The 23,127-nt window shown below is 47.6% G+C and overlaps 1 protein-coding gene across 2 annotated transcripts in view; it reads right to left on the bottom strand.

The window, feature by feature from the left end:
- FCHO2 (FCH and mu domain containing endocytic adaptor 2) overlaps positions 1-23,127 on the bottom strand; it is a 1,197,262-nt gene that overhangs the window by 558,311 nt on the left and 615,824 nt on the right. The gene's annotated exons all lie outside the window — the stretch shown is intronic.

Consider the following 23,127-nt stretch of genomic DNA (forward strand, 5'->3'; position numbering starts at 1 on the left):
AGAGTTTTATCTACAGTCCGCATACAGTATTTTCTCCCATCTTTTCTTGTCCTACTTGCCTAATAGCTTAATCTATTCTTATTTTCAAAGTAGGATTACAAGTATAAAGCAGTCATCGGCTTCTCTAAGCCAACTTGGCCTTATGAGATTGCTCAGGAATGCCATAACTCGGACAGAGCGAGAATACCCTTTTGAAGTACAGAACAATAAGCTTGTTGTTCGGCTAAGGTGTGCATACTAGAAGTCACCTAAAAAACACTCAGGTGGGCACTTTTGGTACCAAGACACGATTCGATTCACAAAACTTTATTCGATACATAAAATGAATCATAAAAGTATTGAACATACTATTCATCATACCTCATAGGGTTGAAAGTTCTAATTTAAAATGCACAATTTTTCCAAAAATTTAAAAGACATAATAATGACCATAAAAGAATATACAAGACATGATTTTCACCAGAAAAGTTCTATACATGTAGTACTACCCATAGGTCTTCCTAATCTTTTGTGAAATTCTGATAAAATTTAACATGGAACAGCAGATTTCTACAGAGGATAATGATGACAGATATTCGTACCCTTCCTCATAAGTGCATGGTTGCCTCCCCTTCAAGATTGGTTTAATAAACCGGAGTCTTGGCTCTTTATATAAGGAGCAAAAAAGGACCAGATGTAGGGTGCTTTGTCTATCCCTGTTATTACAAGGACAAGGGGGCAGCCTCTCACACCAACCCCCTTGTTTCGGGAATGCAAGCAAAAAATGCAGAATCTCCAGCCTAAACCTTGTTAGTAGGAATCGCCATTGCACATTAAGGGTAAATGTTAGATAAAACTGAGGTTGGGGTTTACAGGCATAGGCAATAGCATTGTCAGTAACATTAACTATGGACGGTGGGTTCAGTGATTTCCAATACTTAGCTTTTATGTCCACCTTATAATTTCCCTCGATTTTTTCCGGATTGTCAAAATAGGAGCCAAGTCCAATCTTTTTCAACATATTACAAACATAAGACAACCAGGGAATCTGTTTTGAGTTTTCTAAAGCCATGCAATCAGTAATAATGTCTTTAGTAAGTTGCAGGTCTTCAGATTGCCAAATTTTACCCCATAACAGTAGGGGGGACAAGCGAATTGTATCAGAAACACTGACCATACCAATTTCTTTGTGGCAGAAGGTATTTGAGGAGCTTTTAGGAACTGATAGGACCCTTTTTATAAAGTTATTTTCCACCACCTGTATCACGGATGGCATTTCGGTCCCCCACACCTCTGCCCCATAAGTGGCTACTGATAAACATTTAGAAGTGTAAAGGGTTCTGAGGTGCATAATATGCTTTTGCCCCAGTTTGCTACAGAAGCGAAAAATACCCTCTATCGCCCTTGTCATGTTCTGGGCTCGAACCTTCATGACCGGCGTCCAACTTAGTTTGCTATCAAACAAGTTACCAAGGTAATTAAAGTTTCCTACTTTTCCAATTATGCGATTGTTTACCACGAACTTCCTAATAGTTGATCCTTTTGGGCCACAAGACATTACAAAAGATTTCTCAAAGTTCACCTTTAAGTCAAGATCAAGCATGAATGTATTAAAAGCATCTAGACACACTTGCATGCTATTTCCTGTCAATGTCATTAGGACAGTATCGTCTGCATAAGAAAGCATGGGAATGCTTTTACCATTGATTTCTGGGAAGTCACAACCCTGGTTTAGTAGGTACTGTTCTAATCCATTTGTGTAAACCAGGAAGAGAAAAGGCGCCAGGATGCATCCTTGACGCACGCCTTCAGTTGAAGGTATTGGTTTCGTTAATTCCCCTCCGGAACCAAATCTAATGGACACAGTTGTTACTGCATGTAACCTGCGTAGCAATGTGACTAAAGGTTCCTCAAAGCCCATATCATCCATCATCCGCCACAACTTATGCCTGCAAACAGTGTCAAAAGCACTCGTCAAGTCCATGAACGCAAGATGTATGGGGGAATTTTTTGCCTTCATGTACTTGCCTAAAATTAGTGCCAAATTAAGGCACTGCTCGTTTGTCCCCTTTCCACGTCTAAAACCATACTGAGAGTCAACTATGAGACCTATAGAATCTGCCCAGCTTTCTAATCTCGCCAAGATTACCCTACCCAGAATTTTACATGAGGCATCTATTAAGGAGATCGGGCGGTAGCAACGTGGATCAGACCTATTACCCTTTTTAAAAATCGGCACTAAAGTTGCCTCCTTCCATGTGCCAGGGATACGCCCAACCACAACAGCCTTGAAAACATTCAATAAAATGGGTGCCCACAGACTGACATTGGACTTAAAAAGATCCAGAGGGACAGTATCTGGGCCTGGGGCTTTTAGCGATGCTCCTTTCCCTAGGGCTTCCTCAATCTCAATCAGTGTAAATGAAGAGCTGAGGGTCAAAGCCGAGGGAAGTGCCACCAGATCCCCTGACCCTTCAGTACTTGCCATTATTGAGATGGAATTGGGGTTAAAAATCTTAGTAAAATGTTGAACCCATTGATCAGCGGTAACCTGCATAACTATAGATTCTTTATTGTTGCTCTTAAAGAGGGGACGATTTATGACCTCCCAAAAGAGCCTACTATCTTTTAGTTCTGCAGCCTTTTCAAGATCATCCCAGGCACTGACTTTTAAGTCCTGCTTTCTTTTTGTAATAGCATCCCTATAAGCCTTTCTACTAGTCCTTACAAGCTCTTTGTTTCTTGGTTTTTGACACAGAGCTAGTTTTAACGATCGGTATGTAGCAGAACACACAGAGTCAAACCATCTAAAGGCCTTTTGGCCTCCCTTCCCCTTGGGTTTTCTTAAGTGCTTCGCTACATGGCCACACAACTTCTCAAAGCTTTCAATAACCTGATGGGGGTTAGATCCTGGGGCTAGACATGATTCCATTTCCGTTTCACAGTTTACAACAATATCTTCCTCCAGTCTTGTCACATTTACCTTCCCCCATTTCAATGTGACACCCTGATTCTTATTATACTTGATCGGCTGTTCCCAAACCCTCGATAATTCTTTTGTTGGCACCCACAATAACAGCATTAAAGGGTTATGATCACTCGCAGGATTCGCCACCACCTCCAACTTATCAACATACTTGAAAAAGGTGCTGGATACCAGAACAAAATCAATTGTACTCAACTCCCCCCTCGTACCCTGAAAAGTTGGTATATGGAGGGTATCTGAGGCAGACCAGGGGTCTACTACACGCAGATCATTCATAATAATATTATTCAAGGCATCCCCCTGGGGTGTATGTCTAAAGTGGGTCAGGGGCTGGGCATTCGGATCCTCTAGTCCACACACATTCGATCCTCCAAAACTGCACAGCGTACAGTTAAAATCGCCAACCCAAATGAGAGACGATGAAGGGTGCCTGCTGCGTGCTTTACCCAATGCATCCTCCAAACTTTGGATTATCGAGGTGTCATGTCCATTGAAGATGTTATAATACCAATTGATTAATAGCACTGGTTCTGGGAAGAGATGTTCTAATAACAGCACTTGGTACCAGTTTGTCTCCACCAGTTTCGAGGTTTTAAGCTCCTGTAATTTTGTTGATAATGCTGTCATTATTCCACCTTTTGCCCTCCCCGATGTAGATGGAACAGCCGAAACAGCAAATGATTGAAAACCATCGATGTCGCAAGTGGTCCTAGACCACGTCTCCTGTAAGCACAGGATTCCATGAGGTTCCACAAAGTCTAACCCTGCCTCATCTTCCAATCTGCTTGTTAATCCGGAAATGTTCCAAGATAATAAGGATAATAATGATAATGATGGTACTAAGACACGTTAGCGAGGAGCTACAATGGAAGGGTTGGTGCACAAAGACTAGCTCTATTATTCAGTGCAATGCAACGAACATCTGCACCACAGTCAAAATGTTGAAATATTTTAAAATATTGTGTTCACCGATTGCTTCCATTGCCACTATTTTGTTTGGTTTCATAGTTTAGTTTAGGAGTTTGGAGATCACTAACAAAAAATAATCCCGTACGTCTCACAGGGTTGATTGTGGCCCAGAACACACAATCTTCATGTAATGTTAAAGTCCACCAGGTTTCCTGTCTCACGGCAGGAAGTCTGTACCTGGCCAGAGGATGTAGACTATCTAAAACTGGGCAACGTTTTGCAGACATTACCAGACAACACAGCAGCAGAGTCCATATGGGGTGGTCTTTGAGTATCCCCGAGTAACACATACAAGCCTTTACCAATAATTACTAATAGCAGAGACCGCTTTTGCAATATTGTTTTACTCCTCAGTTCAGACAGGAGCTGCTTTTCAGCTGTAGGTTTGGCAGGTGCTTGACTAGTAAAAGGTAGTCCCCATTTGATTTCATTTTTTGAGTCTCATTCTTAATCTGTCTTTCAATATCAACACAACCTGATGTGATACGGTTGAAATATTCATGACACTGAAAAACACTGAACCTCAACAGAAAGAATTTCACAGAGGCGGAGTTGAAGTAATTGTTTATTATAAATGCATCTGCTGCATGCCCCTTTCAAATATTTTACACATGGGTGGAGTTTGAGCCTGAAAATCCAAACACTAGGCACTTTCAAAACTACAAGCTGCCCTTATACTGCCTGAATATGAACCCAATCAATACATAGAAATCCCAATAGGATATCAGGAACACCCGTGTAGAAGCAAGATGGCATCCGCCAGCTCGGACGAGTAAGCTGGCTGCTCCCAGACTCCCGCACCTCTATGGAAACTTGATGTGTTGAAGGAGGAAGAAGGCACTCACCAAGCTGCATTGCCACGTGTATTGAAGCGGCGTTCCTGGTATGCTGGGTTTCGCAGCCGCTGCTTTCATGGTGAGGGTTTGGCGGCTTCGGGTGGGATACGGGACTATTGTGGGGAGCCGGAGTTGGCGGTGTCCTGCAGAAGCTGCATCCAACGGAAGCCTGCAACAGTGAATGATGCCTCCTAAGGCTGGAAGTGGGAGAGCACGCCTTCCAGGTGACTCCGCTGTTACAGGAGCTGGCACGGCTGCTGGCATGAATGTTGAAAGTTTGAATGGAAGATCAAATAAGAAAGATACCACCACAATAGGTGATAAGATTGCAAAAGACAGCTCCGGTAAGCGCACAATCCCCCTGTTGTGGGGAAAAGAAAAAAAAATCTGCACAGCCCCCCCCCAGGCGGACTCGCCTTTCTTGTATAATGGGAAGGTGTCTGACTCTTTGGGGGAGCTGGATCAGGTAGAGAAAGAATTTGCCTGTCCCCATACTGGGTTGGATGATACGGACTCTGCCCCATTATCTATTCGGGATGATGCTCAAACAATTGGAGGATCTTTATGTATGGGTTCCCCTCAGATCTAATTAAGTAACTCACCGATCTCTGGAATTGCATCAAATAATGGCGGTTTGGAGGTACGATATACCCTACACGCCGATAACATTAAAAAACTTGTCTCTGGTGGTGGTAAATAGATGGTATGACAAAGTATTACATTTTCTACAAAGGAAGTAGATTCCGGGGAAATTTCTTTCTCCATTTCAGACCACTCGGACTCTTCTAGTGATGATTTAGAGGCAAGTGTAATGCAGCAGACTGGCCTGCATGATGGCAGTGGGAGTGATCATAGCAGGACGCTGCCGGAAGACACAGGAGGGGACTCGTCAGATGACAGCCATCGGACAATACGTAAAAACCCTGAGGCAAGAGAAGGAACTAACCAGACAGATGGCAATAGTGGCAGCAATGCTTTACAATGGGATTACTCAACAGAATGAGATATTGGCACCAGGGACGGTGACAACATGGACTCACAAAGTAAAAGAGGCAGTACCATCAAAAGAGGTTTCACTGGCTTTGATATATCAAACCATCATGAATAATAGGGAGAAGACACGCATGGAGAGCCAGGGGGCTCAAAGCTCCTGTTGCAAACTACAGTACTCAATCGGTCACATAGCCAAGACCTGTACGGAGTTCACTACAAGGTTCAACGAGGCGGAAGCTCGAATTTCTTGCCTAGAAGACGAACTTGCAGCACAGAAGGCTTTGACTGAGACTTTGCGAACCATGAAAGATGATACCCAGTGGAAACTGATTGACTTAGAGAATCGATTTCGCCGAAAGAACTTGTGAGTCCTCCAAATTTCCGAGGGCGCGGAAGGACAGGATCCGCGCAAGTTTATCATTGACTTGTTTACGGAGGCCTTCCCCGAACTCACACAGTGGGAATGACAGAGAGAGGTACACAGGGCACATCGCTTTCCGTTCTCGCCACATCCAAGATCTGGTCAAACAGTAACCAGACCTAGTGCTATCCTGGTCTCGCACAATAGATTTTCTTGCCCGTGAAGCTGTATTTGAGTTAGCTCGCCCCGATAGAAAGAGAGCTGGGAAAGGGGTGGAGTTTTATGTTAGGCCAGATTACTGTAATCAAACGCCTGAGAAGCGCTGGCAATTGTGCCAACTTATCGCACCATTTCAGGCCAAAGGGGCCCAAGCCTTTTTATTAAACCCAGCCAAGCTAAAACTCCTTCATAAAGAGCACACTCGATTTTTTACTTCTGAAGTACAAGCCAAAGAGTTTTTACAATCCCTCTGAAGGCAAAGCAGTTCATTTTTCCTTTTACAGCTATTGACCTGGGCTACGCTTACCTTGTATAAAGCTATACTATTTTTTGTTATGATGTGAGGAGGTGTAAGCTACTATGTGTATAAGTCCGGTTCTTCTTGCAAAGCGCTGGTTGGTCCGATCTGAGATGTATAGGTCCTTCTTTCTCCCTTTCCTTCTTTCTGTGTTAAAGTTTGTGACACTCTATGAGCGATATTATCTTCCTTGTCATAGGGATAAAAGAATATTACTGCACTTTGTTTGTTAATATAGGCTATGGGAATGTTTGGCTATTTCCTCTTTTCTCAAAAGTTGCCGTTAATGTTCTTTTTTTGCACATGGGGTACCATATAGGTGTAGGCGATCCATCAGAGGGCGGCAGCTCGGCATCGCTTGGACTATCAGTCTTAAAGCCTCATTGAAGGGGTGGGAGTAGTCTGGGAGTGTGGGGGGGAGGGAGGTAGTTGGGAGGAGGATTCAGGGGGCTTGGAGGGAGAGGTGGGGACAAAAAAAGAAATGTAATCCACAGTATCGTTGAAGATTTGAGAGTTTTGAGAATATGTTATTTTAGATTTGAGCAATTGTTGGTACTCATGTTGAATTTAGGGCTAAGTTAGGTCTTCGAATTTGTACGCTAAATGTTTGTGGGTTAAACAGTTATAATAGGCAAAGAGTGGCCGCAGAGCTTCGTGTGATTCAGCCTGGTTTAGTGCGTTTGCGGGAAACACACATATCATGGGGAAAATAGAAGATCTTGTTAGAATTGAGCTATGTACTATTAGCAGTACAAAAGGGGGTGGTGGTGATGGACAGAGCATCTGAATCAATCAAACACTCACACCCAGTCAAATGAACTGCCACCCCAGTTCAGGCATGGCCACAGGGTCAGACTGATTTGCATATAGCCATGTCAGAACTGGGGTGGCAGAGTGGGCTAAAGAACGGTGATGGATTAAACCCAGATCTTTTGACTGGGTGTGAGTGTTTGATTGATTCAGATGCTCCGTCCATCACCACCCCCTTTTGTACCGCTTTTGGCCACCATAAATGTGGCAGGGTATGCTCAGACGTGAGTCCCTTGCTCACTTTGCCACTGGATTCAAGCAAGCCGGGCTGAAGACGGCTGGAATGCCAGAAACCGGTCCTCGGAAGCTTGTTTCCGGTCCAGGGAAGACATGGCTTGGCAGTTCAGGCTGGACTGTTCCCATGAGGCACAGGGTCAGACTGATTTGCATATAGCCATGTCTGAACTGGGGTGGCAGAGTGGGCTAAAGAACGGTGATGGATTAAACCCAGATCTTTTGACTGGGTGTGAGTGTTTGATTGATTCAGATGCTCCGTCCATCACCACCCCCTTTTGCACCACCCCCTTATGTACTATTAGCAGCCTCAAAGCAATCAACTATGACAAGGGGGGGGGAGCGATCTTAGCTAGGCCAGCAATTCAAACAACAGGACATATATTGGTTGATACTCGGAGACGTTGGGCTATTCTGGGATGTGTCTTGGGGGAGTGAAGTTCACCCTGTGTACTGTATGTGTACTGTATATGGTTCTAACTTCGATGAGGCCCTTCTTCTTGAATATGTAAATGGGGAACTTGCACTATGGACTGCTCTTTTATTGCTGTGTGGCGAGCAAGATAGATTTTCAATCTCAAGGTCAGAATTATAAAGTTAGGAAGCCTAGGGTCTTTAAGGCCCTTCATCATTTGTTAACCGATCACAGCATGATGGACGTTTGCAGGAATTAAAATACAAGTATATCCAAGGATCACTTCTGACCATGCACCGGTAGTATTGGATATCCCGGCACTTGGTACATGTGCAACCCCAAGAGGCTTCACTTTTGATAGAAAACAACTGCTGATAAGGTTTTTATTGATCACATGAAGGTTTGGATAAAATACATTTTTCAAAACAATTAATACTACACGGTATATGGGGTTGTCTGGGATACATTTAAAGCCTTCTTTAGAGGAGAAGACCTGGGCTTAGGACTGCACAAACAAAAACAGGCCAAATAGGCAGTGCAGGAGTTATATAATGAACTTAAAACAGCTGAAGAGAATCTGGCAGGTGGGATAGCGACTGGTGGTAATATTTTAGAGCTGCAAATCAGCCTGGCTAGATGTAAAGCTAAAATAAATCTGGTATGGAGTAAAGAAATTGCATTAAAATATCAGATTTACAAAAAAAAAATGCTATGAATATGGGGAGGCCACAGGGCGATGTTTAGCCCAGAAGTTACGTATAAAGGAGGCGGGACAAAGAATTACTGGTCTGAAGAATGCCTCAGGGAATACAGTACATGACACGCATGAGATTTTTAGAGTTTTCTTCGATTTGTATACAGAACTTTACACAGGACAAGATATGGGGCGACATCCTATGGATCTAGGGCTCCCAGGATCACTGTGGGAACGGCTGGATCATGAGGAAGCTGAGATGTTGGATAGCCCCATTACTATCGATGAATTAGAGCAGGCTACTAACAGCTTGGCGATTGGAAAAGCCGAAGGCCCAGACAAACTCCTGTTGGAAATTTACAAGGGCTTTTTGCAAGACCTTAAAACTGATATGCTCCCGGTTTTTCAAGCAGCATGAACAGAGGAGGCGCTGCGATCCTGGGATGAGGCTAACATCATCATATTTAAAAAGAAAGATAAACCATCTAATCTACCTGTGACGGTAAAATCTATGCTAAGATTCTTGCCAATCGGTTGGCGAAAGTCAGCTCCCCCTTGGTTTCTCTAAGACAACACGGTTTCATACCTGGCAGGGGGAGTGTGAACCACATTAGTAGAGTAGTGACCCTATTTGACATTGCACAGGGAGAGTCTAGAGATTTAGGATTGATCCTGCTCGATGCTGAAAAAGCTTTTGACCGCGTTGCGTTGGACTTCATTTGGGGGGTCTTACAGCAAATGGGGGTTGGCCAGGGATACATTCAGGCTCTTCTGGCTTAATATCGATCTCCCACAGCCAAAATATGTTCAATGGGGTGTTTTTCTGAGGCAATTCAGATTTCCAGAGGTACACGACAAGGGTGTCCCTGTTCTCTGCTTCTGTTTGCGCTCTACATTAACCCTTTTATAATTCTGCTGGAGCGAAGCAACTAAATTACACCCTTTATTGTTCGGCAGGATTGCTTCTGTGTTTTGGCGTACGCCGATGATATTGCAATTGTAACATCTAGTCTGGTCACGGCTCTACCTGAAATTGAACAGCTGGCACAGAAGTTGGGCTCAGTTTCAGGCTACAAGCTTAATACATCTAAAACCCAAATTCTATGCACGAGCCACATTTTGGTTAATGATTCCAGAGTAGTCAAGGAAGCCACATATTTAGGCATTAAGATTCAGGCCTGCTTAAAAGAGTTATTTGAGGTTAATTGGGGGGATATTATAGGTAAAGTGAAACTATCACTTGAGAGATGGGAGAGCGTGCACCTTTCCTTGGTTGGCAGATCTAATGTCCTTAAAATGAATATATTGCCTAGGGTTATGTATTTCTTTAGAGCAGTCCACTTGGAAATACCTCGTGGACAACTTCAATATCTGTAATCACTGTGTGCTAGATATATGTGGGCCCCTGGGAGACCACGTAGAGCCGCTCGCTTCATGACGTTTCCTAGAGAGAGAGAGAGAGAGGTGGATGGTCGGTTTCTGATTTTGCCTTTTATTAATATGTATGCATTCTATCAAACATACGCATTTTATTGACTGGAGAGGAAGGGACTAATCCAGCTGAGGCCCCCTCAATTTATCAGATGGGTTTGAGCTCAGAGGTTATTAACAGTCTGTTTAAGAGAATCATCAGTAGTTATTTTAAAAGAACCCGGTTCAAGGTTCTGGGGCAGTTTTTAAAGTTTGGAATACAGTTGAAAAGAACTTACAGATTCCAGGGGTATCTGTCTACACACCTACCGCTGCAGAAGGATTACTTCCTTTGATCTTCTGTTTTTCGTGTTTATGGGAGATGTATCGTCCCCGTGTGTCTTAATGCTACCGCAACGGGATAACCGGAAAGGCAGTGTATGCCTTTGGAACGGTGAAATCCGGATAAAGCACCACTATCTAATAATAAGTGTACACTGAAAGTTATAGGGGCAATGGGTAATACTATTTGAAAAGGTAAAACATGTAAGCACCACCATCTAATAATTTGTTCACACTGGAAGTTATAAGGGGCAATTGGTGATGCTATTATGATTACAAACCCATGTTTGTCAGTCCAGAATTTAGAAAATGTGTTACACTAGGAAATGATTATATATCGGCAGTGGATAAGTAATATTACTACCCAAAACAGCAAATCATGCAAGTGGTGGTGTGATGCGGGGACAGACCTTCTCCTCATTCTGTCTCCCGTGCTAGCCCTGCCCACCAAGTTTACAGACATATCGAAAATGTGCCTCGAGACTCGTGTATGAATCTCTATATAAAGTTGATGGGGGGAAAGGAATGTGATTAACAGTATCAAGGCGGGAATATCCGCACATTAGATGGATAGCCAGGGGATTTCATCATTAAGGCCCTGGGTATCTGTTCCAAGTTTATAGACCCACTGTTGTTCCTTGCGGAACAAGAATTTCGTGGGGTCACTTAACTGTGGAGGGATCTATGGTTTGTCTAGTATCACCCAACGCAGATCAGTGTCAGCATGCCCTTTATCTAAAAAGTGATTAGTGAGTTTTGTGGAACGTTTGCCACATCTGATGGTGCTTTTGTGTTCCTGGATGCGTGTCTTAATTTTCCTGGTGGTCATACCTACGTACCGAAGTAGGCAGGGACACCATATCAGGTAAATTAGATATTCACTATTACAATTAGTGTGTTTATTAATTTTCCATGGGGGAGATGTTCCTATATCGATCTCAAGGTTTTTTTCTGTTTGTGGACACACTGTACAGGTGCCGCACGGAAAATGTCCTACCACTTGCGGCATGTTCCACAATGTCGTCTGAAGCGCAGTGTTCTTCTGTCCACAGGGGCGTGTGTGCACTAATTTGTCCCGCAGATTTGTACTCCGTTTGTACGCAAATAGTGGTCTTTCTAGAGTGTTATTTGCCAGATTAAGAACTCCCCAGTGTTTATTGATACTCTTTTTGACTGAGTTGGAGAAACTCGAAAAGGTATTGACAAACGTAATTCCCATTTTTTTTAATTCTTACAAATGCACAAGTTACTACTTGTGTAACGATATATCTGTAAGAGACATTAGTTAGTATTAGATTCCTTACCTTAGAATATCCCCAGGCGTCAGACTGGATCCGGAAATTTTTGCGTAGCAGTACCCTTGCGCGTCGGTAGGCGTCGTCTGCGGCTCCGCGTCTGTCGTCGGCGTCGTGGGCGCCGTGATGACGTCGTCGGAGTACTTAGACGCCGCCTCCGCGTGCTGACGTCAGTTCTTAGACACAGCTTTTCCGCGCCAAAAACGCAGAGCCATGTTAAAAACCAACACTGGTGCCATTGAAACTATGGCCCTGAAAGGGGACAACCCTAACCCTAGATATTGGTTCACAGAACGGGGAGGATGGGTGGGTCGGTAAGGAATCTAATACTAACTAATGTCTCTTACAGATATATCGTTACACAAGTAGTAACTTGTGCATCTGAAAGAGACACGTTAGTATTAGATTCCTTACCTTAGAATAGATACCCCAGCAATACCAACCCCGGTGGTGGGTCTGCGCACCAATAATCACACCAGAAAGTCCTGGAGGACGGAACGGCCAAAGAAGCCATCCCTCCGGACCTGGCTGTCCAGGCAGTAGTGTCTTGAAAACGTGTGCAGCGATGCCCACGTAGCTGCCTGACAGATGTCTTGTAAGGGCACACCCCTGCCCAGGGCAGTGGTGGTCGCCGTCGCTCGGGTAGAATGAGCCCGCAGTCCAACCGGGGGCTCCCTCCTAGCCAAGGAGTAGCATGCCTGAATACACAGGATGATCCACCGGGAGATGGTCCTCTTGTGCACCGCTTTCCCCTTCTTAGCGCCCACGTAACCAACAAAGAGTTGGTCATCCACCCGGAACTGGCGTGTGCGATCCAAGTAGAATGAGAGCGCACGTTCTGGGTCCAGACGGTGGAGCCGCTCTTCCTCTTTAGAGGGATGCGGTGGCGGGAAGAAGGTTGACAAGGTGATAGACTGCCCGATGTGAAAGGCTGTGACAACCTTGGGCAGGAAAGAAGGTTTGGTACGAAGCACCACTTTGTCCGGATGGACAGAAAGGAAAGGTGGAGTACAAGACAGAGCCTGGAGCTCACTCACTCTCCTGGCAGAGGTGATGGCAACCAGGAAAGCAGTCTTCAAGGTCAGAAGGCGAAGAGGACAGTTGTGAAGTGGCTCAAAGGGAGCGCACATCAGGAATGTTAAAACCAGGTTCAAGTCCTACTGAGGCATCATAAACGGAACAGGAGGAAACGTGTGAGTGATGCCCTTAAGAAATCTGTTTACAATAGGGGACTTGAACAAAGAAGGCTGATCAGGAAGCCTGAGAAAGGCTGAAAGGGCAGAAAGGTAGCCCTTGATAGTGCCCAGAGCAGAGCCCTGCTGGGCAAGAAAAAGAAGGAAGAGAAGAACCTCAGAAAGAGGGGCAGAAAGAGGATCCACAGCCTTTGCTGTGCACCATGCCACAAATCTGTTCCACCTGCAGGCGTATACCGACTTTGTGGAGGGACGCCTGGCTGCCAGAATGATGTTACAGACTTCAGGAGGCAAGTCAAATGGCCTCAACTGTCGCCGCTCAATCTCCAAGCATGGAGGTGGAGACTGGACAGGTTCGGGTGGAGGACCGTCCCCTGCTGCTGCGACAGAAGGTCCTCCTGAAGAGGCAGACGAACCGGGGGATCGACTGACAGACCGAGTAGCTCTGGATACCAGTACCTTCGAGCCCAGTCCGGAGCCACAAGGATGACTTGGGCCCGGTCGCGCCTGATCTTCTTCAGCACTCTGGGCAGAAGTGGTATAGGCGGAAAGGCGTACAACAGACCGCAACTCCACTCGCGACGAAAAGCGTCTCCGAGCGAGTGCCGCCTTGGAAATTCCAGCGCGCAGAACTGATGCGCGTTCTCTTCGGTGGCGAATAGATCTAACCAAGGCTCTCCCCATCGCTGAAAGAGGCCTTGCGCCACGTCCGAGTTCAGACGCCATTCGTGATCCATCATACACCGACGGCTGAGCTCGTCCGCCCTGACGTTCAGAGAACCTGCCAGGTGTTGAGCCACCAGGGTCACGCCCTGGCGTTCCAGCCATTGCCAAAGGCGAAGAGCCTCTTGACAAAGGATCCACGACCCCACCCCGCCTTGTTTGTTGCAGTACCACATGGCGGTGGTGTTGTCCGTGAACACCTGCACTACACTCCCCCGGACAGAGGGGAGGAATGCCTTCAGTGCCAGACGAATCGCCCTGAGCTCCAACAGGTTGATGCGGAGCCGGGTCTCCGCCGGAGACCAGAGGCCTCTGATCTCCGCCTCTCCCAAGTGGCCTCCCCAGCCCTGGAGGGACGCGTCCGTCACAACTACGTGCTCCGGTTGGGGAAGGGAGAGGGATCTGGCGCTGACCCAATCGCGGTCCGTAAGCCACCACTGCAGCTGTCTCGCAGTGCCCTCCGAGATCAGGACGTGGTCGGATAGGTTGCCCTGATGCTGGGCCCACTGAAACTTCAGGTCCCACTGCAGAGCCCGCATCCGCCACCTGGCGTGATGCACCAGTAGGATGAAGGAGGCATCAGCCCCAGAAGCCGCAGCGTCAACCTGACCGAAACCCGGGATAACGGCTGAAAGATGGGAATCAGAGCCTGAATATCCCGGACCCGCTGTTCGGGCGGATAAACCCGAAACCGCGCCGAGTCCAGAACCGCTCCGATGAAGAGGAGCTTCTGAGAGGGACACAGGTGTGACTTCGGCACATTGATGGAGAACCCCAGCAGGTGCAGGAGGTCTGCCGTCGTCTGGAGGTGGCTGACGACTGTCTGGGGCGAGCCCGCCTTCAACAACCAGTCGTCGAGGTAGGGGAAGACTGAAACCCCTAACCTGCGCAGATGAGCTGCGACCACCGCCATCACCTTCGTGAACACCCGTGGGGCGCTGGTAAGGCGGAAGGGGAGCACTGTCAATTGAAAGTGCTCGTGGCCCACCATGAACCGCAGGTAGCGCCGGTGGGCAGGCAGGACGGGGATATGAAAGTAAGAGTCCTGCAAGTCCAACGCTACCATCCAGTCTCCTGGGTCCAGGGCAGCCAGGACCTGAGCCAGTGTCAGCATCTTGAACTTCTCCTTCCGGAGGAAGCCGTTGACGTTCCGTAGGTCCAAGATAGGGCGTAGGCCCCCTTTGCCCTTCTTGGGTACCAGAAAGTAGTGGGAGTAACAACCACACCCTACTTCTGGCCCAGGAACGCGCTCGATGGCCCCCTTGGCCAAGAGGGCCGTAACTTCCTCCTGCAGAAGTCGCAAGAGATCCCCCGATACACGGTGGTTCTGCGGTGGCATGGCTGGAGGAGTCGCCTCGAAGGGGAGGGAGTAGCCCCTTCGGACGATCTGCAGCACCCACCTGTCCGACGTGACAGTGCGCCAGTGGAGGTGGTGATGGCGAACCCTGCCTCCCACTGGCGTCACATGGGCCTGAAAGCACGGACTAGGAGGGTTTTGAGGCGGATGCTGCGGGGGAAGGTGTGGACTGACCTCGCCGCTGCCCCCGACTGCCTGGACGGCGGTTCCCACGGCCGCCACCGCGTTGGGTATTGCCCTACGGTGCGTGGCTGGCGGCACGTGTGGGTGCACCCCTTCCGTGGCCACGGAAGGAGTGATAGGCAGCCGATTGCTGGCGTTGGCCCGAGAGGCCTAAGGACTTGGCCGTAGCCCTGGAGTCCTTAAAACGCTCAAGCGCATGGTCTGCCTTGTCGCCAAAGAGGCGACGGCCATCGAACGGCATGTCCATGAGCGTGCTCTGGACATCTGCCGAGAAGTTGGCGGACCTCAGCCAGGCGTGGCGTCTGACCGCCACCGTCGTTGCCATCGCCCTACCCAGCGAGTCAGTGGTATCCAGCCCACACCGGATGGAATACTTGGCTGCATCCCGGCCCTCCACAAGGGCTTGGCCGAGTTTGGCCCGTACCTCCAACGGACACTCTGGCAGCACTTCCGCGACCTTATCCCACACAGAGTGGGTGTAACGTCCCAAGAGGCAGGCGGTGTTGGAAGACCGCAGGCCCAAACTAATGGATGAGAAGATCTTCTTCCCATACTTGTCATACCTCTTGGATTCCCTATCCGGCGGGGCCGACGGGAATGCGGTTTGGGAATTGGAGGCCTGGATGACCAGGCTCTCGGGGGTAGGGTGGGAGGACAGAAAACATGGGTCGCCCGGGGCTGGGCGGTGGCGTTTGGCCACGTTCCTATCTACGGGCGAACCCGTAGCGGGCTTGGACCAAGTGCCCAGAAGAACGTCAGTCAAGGCCTCATTAAAGGGCAGCAGAGGCTCGGCCGAGCTTGACTGCGGTTTAAGGACCTCAGTGAGGAGGTTAGTCCTCACGGCCGCGACGGGGAGCTCAAGGCCCAAGGCCTTGGCAGCCCTCATCAGCACCACACTATATGTTGCCCCCTCCTCCGAAGCCACGGTAGGAGGGGAGACAAACCCAGTGTCTGGAGAGGTGTCCAGGCCACTGGCCTCCCCAAGGTCTCCTGTCCAGTCCTCATGAGACTGACACTCCCTGGTCAGAGGGTCCTCAGACCCCTCCCAGTCCTCTCCTTCACCCATCTCCTGAAATTCAGGGTCCTCAACCAATGGGGCCTGTTCATAAAAGTGAAATTCACCCAACGGCGTCTGGAGCGGCGCCCAACGGGGCCGTCCCGACGGCCGAACAGGAACGGAAGGAGGACCGGGGTCGGCGCCGCCCGAGGACGCGCCGAAGGCGACACCTGAGGGTCCGACGCCAGGGAGGCCGTCAGATCCACAGGCGACGAACCAGATCCCGAAGGAGGACCAGCGGCGTCCTGCGGCGCCGGGCCCGAAGGCGCCGGCGGCGTCGGAACAACTGGACCCCTCGGCGCCGGGCCCGAAGGCGCCGGCGGCGTCGGGATAACAGGGACCTGCGGCGCCGGGCCCGAAGGCATCGGCGGCGTCGGGGCCGAAGCACCCGACTGCGTCGGGGCCGGAGCCGCCGACCCGCTAGGGCTCCCAGACGGGTCCGCTGGGCCCGGAGGCGCCGCGGAGCCCGTCGGAGGAGAGAGTTTCCTCATGGCCATGAGGAAGCGCTCGACCTCCTCCGGCGTCGCGTTGAGCCCAGGGACCGTAGGGTATGGGGCTGGACGCGGCGCCCGCGACTCCGACGGAGCCGCGTGGGCGGTGTCACCCGAACCCCCGTCCGCATCGCGCGAGCGTCGGGGGGAGTCCGAGGAGCGATGACGCCGCTTGGACTTCTTGTGCCGCTTACCTGACGACGACTTCGACCCGGAGGAGTGCGACCTACTCTCGGAGCTGTGGTGGCTCCGGGCCCGCGACCTGTCCCTCGACCTCCCATGGGATCGGGTCCTCTCACGGCGCGGGGCCGACTGCCGGAGTTCGAGGCTCCTACGGGACCGCTCCCGCCTGGCTTTCGAAGAGAGGGCCCGGCAGTCGGAGCAGGCCTTGTCGTCGTGGTCGACGCCCAAACCGGACAAACACACACGGTGAGGATCCGTGACCGACATCAGCCGGTCGCAATCGTCACAATGCTTGAAGCCGGGCATCCCTATCGGCACCGTTTCGGAGTCGAGAGACTTCGAAATAGTAATCAAAAAGGATCAAAAAGTTTAGTCAAAATTGACTAGGGTTACTGCTTTTTCCAGATCTGCGCTTGCTGGCGCGGAAAAAAAGAAGAACTGACGTCAGCACGCGGAGGCGGCGTCTAAGTACTCCGACGACGTCATCACGGCGCCCCCGACGCCGACGACGGACACGGAGCCGCAGACGACGCCTACCGACGCGCAAGGGTACTGCTACGCAAAAATTTCCGGATCCAGTCTGACACCTGGGGATATTCTAAGGTAAGGAATCTAATACTAACGTTTTTAGGTAAACACCCAATCAGTATGACATCGTATAAGAGTGTAGAAGCTATTAGATGTCCGGAAAACATTGGTTCTCTGTATAAAATATTGTTAGCAACAAGATCGGATGACTTTGAGAAGTACAACTCTAAATGGGGAAGTTGGCTGGGAGACCAATCGATCTCTTTAGAGAAATCGATTGATATTGCAGGGAAAATTCTCTTGCAGCTAACTTAAAAACCCGGCATTATAAAACTTTGTTTAACCTGTGTCACACCCCTGTGAAGAGGTTGAAATGGGAGGGTAAAAATGACGGGAAGTGTTTTAGGTGTGGTGCAGACAATGCTGATGTCCTTCATATATTTTATTTGTGTTCCACTCTGATTCCTTTGTTAGGATATATATATATATAAAGTTCTTTATTCGGCTTATTCACAAAGGAAAAACCATAAAAGAGACAGTAAATAACATTCATTACATTTTTGAATAATTAAAAGAAGCACATTTCATGAAATTTCGTACATAAAACTAGTGAGTTAAAGAAGAGTTGGTTATAAAATTCTTCTACAGGGAACTACTCGAGGTATCCTTAATAAGGGCGTTTATAGATTTTTCCTCTGTTTCATAATACATTTTAAAAAGTTGCTCACAAAGTAACAGACATTTTCAGTTTCCAACATTTGGAGTCTAAGAAGGGCAGGTCTACATTGTCTCAGACCCCAGTTCCTTAGTATTGGTAATAACCAAATTTTTCTGTGCGGTTGGTGAAATTTGCAAAGCATAATCACGTGTAGATTTGATTGTGCTGATAGTCCATCGCACGGACAGGGTGGAAGAATAGCTTTCCAACAGTTTTTCAATGGGAACGTAACCATTCTAAAAAAAGTGTTTAGCCTAAATCTTGTTAGTAACATTCTCTCGTAAGTTGGTATTTGGAGTGTCAGATACGGATGAATGCCATAGGCTATTTGGACCATGTTAGCATGAACTACCGCCGTTTTTAGTGAGTTCGATGCTAGTCTTAGAGTTTCCAAATGTCTTAGTGCTAGTTGTTTAAGATCTCTTTTTGGAATGGCCGTTATAGATTCTGGTTTAAAATAGTAGTTCTCAAGCCCTAAATCTTTGAGGAAATTTCTTACGTAGGACAGCCACTTTACTTTGGAGGATTTGTCGAGAGCCATCGTGTCAGCAATGATAGACTGGGTCAGCTTATTATTTTCGGATGTCCAGATGCGCCGCCACAACATCACAGGTTCTGTTTTAATTAGATCCTCTATGTAGGGTATTCCTAATTCCAGGTGCATGGCATATGTTGAGGTGCCTTTCGAAGTGGCCAAGAGAAATCTGAGAAAGACGTTTTCCGCCTTCTGAATGGAGCTGGTATCGGTATACCCCCAGACTCCCGCACCGTATATGGCGGTAGCCACGCATTTGGCATTGTAAATTTTTACTACCTCCACCGGGGGCCTTTTTCCTAGTCTCTGGGAAAAGCTCGTTAAAGCGGCTATTGATCTCTTAAATAGATTACCCCTTGTGTCTACGGCTGGCTTCCATGTTAACTGATCATCTATCATGATGCCCAGGTAAGGGTATTGGGAGGTAGCCTCAAGTTTTTGATTCTCGAGGTAAATAGCTTTTGTTCTTTTTTGCCCCCTGCCTGCTGTCATGACAAAAGTTTTCTTCACGTTCACCCTTAAATCCAGGTTACCCATGAAGGTCGTGTACCTATTCAGTGAAGATTGAAGCTCACGAGGAGTGCGCGCGAGAATGACGGCATCATCCGCATAGAGCAGGGCGGGAATCAGGCACTGGTTTATGCGTGGGAGGTCCTGAGCCCCCCTCAACATCTCCCCCTCCAGATCGTTTGTATAGAGTGAGAAGAGGAAGGGGGCCAGGACACATCCCTGCCTGACTCCACGTCCTACGCTAAACGGGGCCGTCAGCTCGCCATTTACGCCAAATCGCACTCTGGCCGTTGCGCCGGAATAAAGTTCTCGTAGGAAGTCCAGAAGAGGTGGTTCTACTCCCATTTGAGCTAGGACCGTCCACAGCTTTGCATGTGAAACGCAGTCAAACGCTGCGGACAGGTCGACAAAGACCATGTAGATTTTATTAGCCTTGGCCTGTGTGTATTTTCCCATTATTAGGGTGAGATTAAGGGCCTGTTCGACTGTTCCGAAACCCTCACGGAAGCCGAATTGGATGTCGGACATAATGCCTCGGTCCACGCTCCACTGCTGGAGACGCTCTAGGATGACTCTCCCCACTACTTTCCCGAGCGAGTCCAGCAGTGAGATGGGCCGATAGCACTTCACATCTTGTCGGTCCCCTTTTTTAAAAATGGGGACCATTATTGATTCAGTCCAAGAACTTAACACTCCCTCATTCACAACAGCAATGCACACTCTTGTTAGAATCGGGGCCCAAAGATCTAGGTTATTTTTAAACAGGTCCACTGGGACTCCGTCTGGGCCTGGCGCTTTACCCGATTTGCTTTTCTGCAATGCTTCCAATAGATCAGGAATGTCAAAGAGAAGCGGGATCGGGTACTGTGCTCTTGGAGGCAATGAATCTGTAGGTGAGGTATTTTTAAAGATGTTGGAGAAATGTGTGACCCATGTCTTCTCGTCTATGGCAACTTCTATTCTGGGGGTGCCAGTGTCCGAGAGATATGGGGTTCTGACTATGTGCCAGAAATGCTCACTGTTTTTTGAGACCGCACTCTCATGGAGGTCGTCCCAGAGTTTCTGCTTTAACTGGGCGATTCTCAGTTTTCGTTCTCCTATATATTGGCGCCTTAGGAGTTGGATTTGGGCTGCGTCTCTCGGTTTGTTGTGAAGTGCTGATTTTAATTTTGTTAGAGCAGTTGTACAGTTTTGGTTAAACCACCTTTTCTTTACTGAGTGATTTACATTGGGTTTTGACAGAAGTAGGTCCTTAATGAAATCCAAAATTTGTTTAAAGTTCGTTAGGACTTCCTCATGGCTAGACGAAAGGTCAAGACATCTTAAGATGTTTGGATATGCCTGGATTATAAGTTTTTTTGTGATTTCAGTAGGATTAGTTTTACCCCATTTGATTGAGTAACCATTCTGTTCACCAATCTATAATTTATTTTGTACGAGCATGTTTGCGATATCCGAGTTTAAGGTATTAGGTGCAGACAAGTACAGATTAATCCTTAGGGCTGAGTGGTCACTAAGTGGATTGCCAATGACCCCTAAGTCCTTGGCTATACCCAACAGACCGGACGATAAAAATATATAGTCGACTGTTGTGTGATAGCCTCTACCCACGTAGGTCGGACTAAGTAAGTTGGAATCTGCATTTTGATGGTTAGCAATTTGCAAGTCCAGGTCCGAGAGGACAGTATTTAATATGTTCCCTACTTTGCTATGTGTGAAGTGTACTAATGGGGCATCGGATTCGTCCGCCATCCCACAACAGAGTGGATTAGTCTTTAGACATGGATGGAGGTTGAAATCTCCTCCCCAAATTAAGTGGGTTGCCCTATTACCAGTTCTCTATTGGTAAGTTTGTTTTAAACTCTCATGTACATGACTGAGGAGATTTATAAATTGATCTTCGAGAAGATTATTATATAGATTGGTCAGAAAGATAGTCTCCTTGTTGGCAAAGGATAAAGAAAGGATTTGATAATTAGAATCCTGAGAGACTATGGCCACTTTTGTGAGAGTTAGGGTGTTCGCTATATAAGTTACTAACCCGCCTCTGGGTCTTCCCATTGTACTACTTAGAGCTGGAATTAAATACGTTTTATAGCCTTGTAAATGTAATTCTTCTATTGCCCAAGTCTCCTGGAGACAGATTATTTGGTAGGGATTTAAAAAGTTTTGTGCAGTCCCGTCCTCAATTTTGGAGCGAAGACCTGCTATGTTCCAATAAAGTATGGAAGTCGGAGGAGTCGCATCTTTTGGTTGTTCTACTGGGAATACAACTTCAGAGTTCGTGGGTCCCGAGGAGATGTTCGAGTTCCCCGGACTGGGGGGTGCGTACAGGTTATTGGATATACTTTCACTTGATGGTCAATCGACCATTTCAAGTCCGCTGTACCTATCTAACAAGGGGATGTTATGCCATGGGTCCCATCGGGAATGATCTCTGATTGCCGGCCTTTGTGTGTAAGTTCTCCTATCTTCCCAGCCTCCCCCCTAATAACGTGGACCCACTGTGTGCCAGGAGTAATATGGGTCATAGAATCTAGGGGGACCATGATATCTGGGGTTCACTAAATCATTCTGTCTTGGGGGTGGAACTGCCCAGGGGGGCTCTTGTTCCTGTCGTCCGTTTGTTTGCCTAAAAGGGTAGAAAAAAGAAAGTGATTTAATCTTAATACCTCCGTTTGAGGCGATATCTTCCCACGAGCAGATGTAGTCTGCTATTCGTGGGTCCTCAAAGGTGATCGCTATACAGTCCCCAGGAATTGTTTTCCGAGTATTGCCCACCCATGGAACCCTGGCAACAGATCTAATCCTACCCTGCCAAGCTGACGGGATCGGACGATTCGTCTGCAGCCAGTGCTGTGCCTTATTTTTTAGAGACCAGCCAGGTTCCGAGTTGTAGTCTGTTAGCTCAGGGACACCAGCCATAACCGCCACATACGGTGAGGCCTCAGGTGGGAAATCTGCTGGAAGTCTTGACTGGCCTAAGTTTTTGGCGGTGTTTCTCCTGGGCCTAACAGACGGGGGGGTTTGAAGCTGGAATCTGGAGGGCCGGCGTTTTAATAGATGATTTATTTATGGTTTTATTGGCAGTTTTATTAGTGGTTTTGTTAGATGCCTCTATATTCAGAGCCGGTGTAATTGGCGTTCCTGGGGAAGTCGGTAGGGTGGTATTTGTTGGATTATTAGGGATAGTCGGGGTGGTTGTTATATGTGTAGGTTTGGCTGGCTTCGGGATATTGATAATGGTGGGGGCACTGGGAATTGTAATTTGACGAGTCTTCTGTTGGGGATTAGTCAAATTTGGGTTTACATTTGTTGTTTTTGTGGAAAGTGATTTTTTAATATTGTTTCCCCCTTCTTTATGTGAGCCTAAGAGATGATTAGGTTGTTGAGTTTTTACAAGTTTTAGAATCTGTGACTCCAAATTCGCTAATCGTTGTTCTAGGGGTTGCAATGATTGTTTAAATATACTAGCCATCTTGGTTAATAATGAATCGGGAACCTCCATATCACACGAGCCCATGTGGGAATGTGTGATAATTGGGGGATCCAGAACTACCGGAGTAAGTGTTTCATTCTCTGAATGGTGTACTAAAACTGGGGCTTCTAATTGTTCTGCTCTATCCGGTCTTACTTCTAGGGTGCTTAGTAAATGGGTCGGGTTGTTTAGTGTTGGGGGATTAGGGGCCACCCTTTTCTTGCTTATCGCTCCCTCCCTCCTTCCCCTTTCTATCATTCTTTCTATGGAGGAAATGGGTGGGGGGGTTTGCGGGACTAAGTCCGGTGTTTTTTCGAGGTCAAAACTGAG

This window comes from Lissotriton helveticus, chromosome 2_1 (genome assembly GCF_964261635.1).
Source record: "Lissotriton helveticus chromosome 2_1, aLisHel1.1, whole genome shotgun sequence".
NCBI lineage: Eukaryota > Metazoa > Chordata > Amphibia > Caudata > Salamandridae > Lissotriton > Lissotriton helveticus.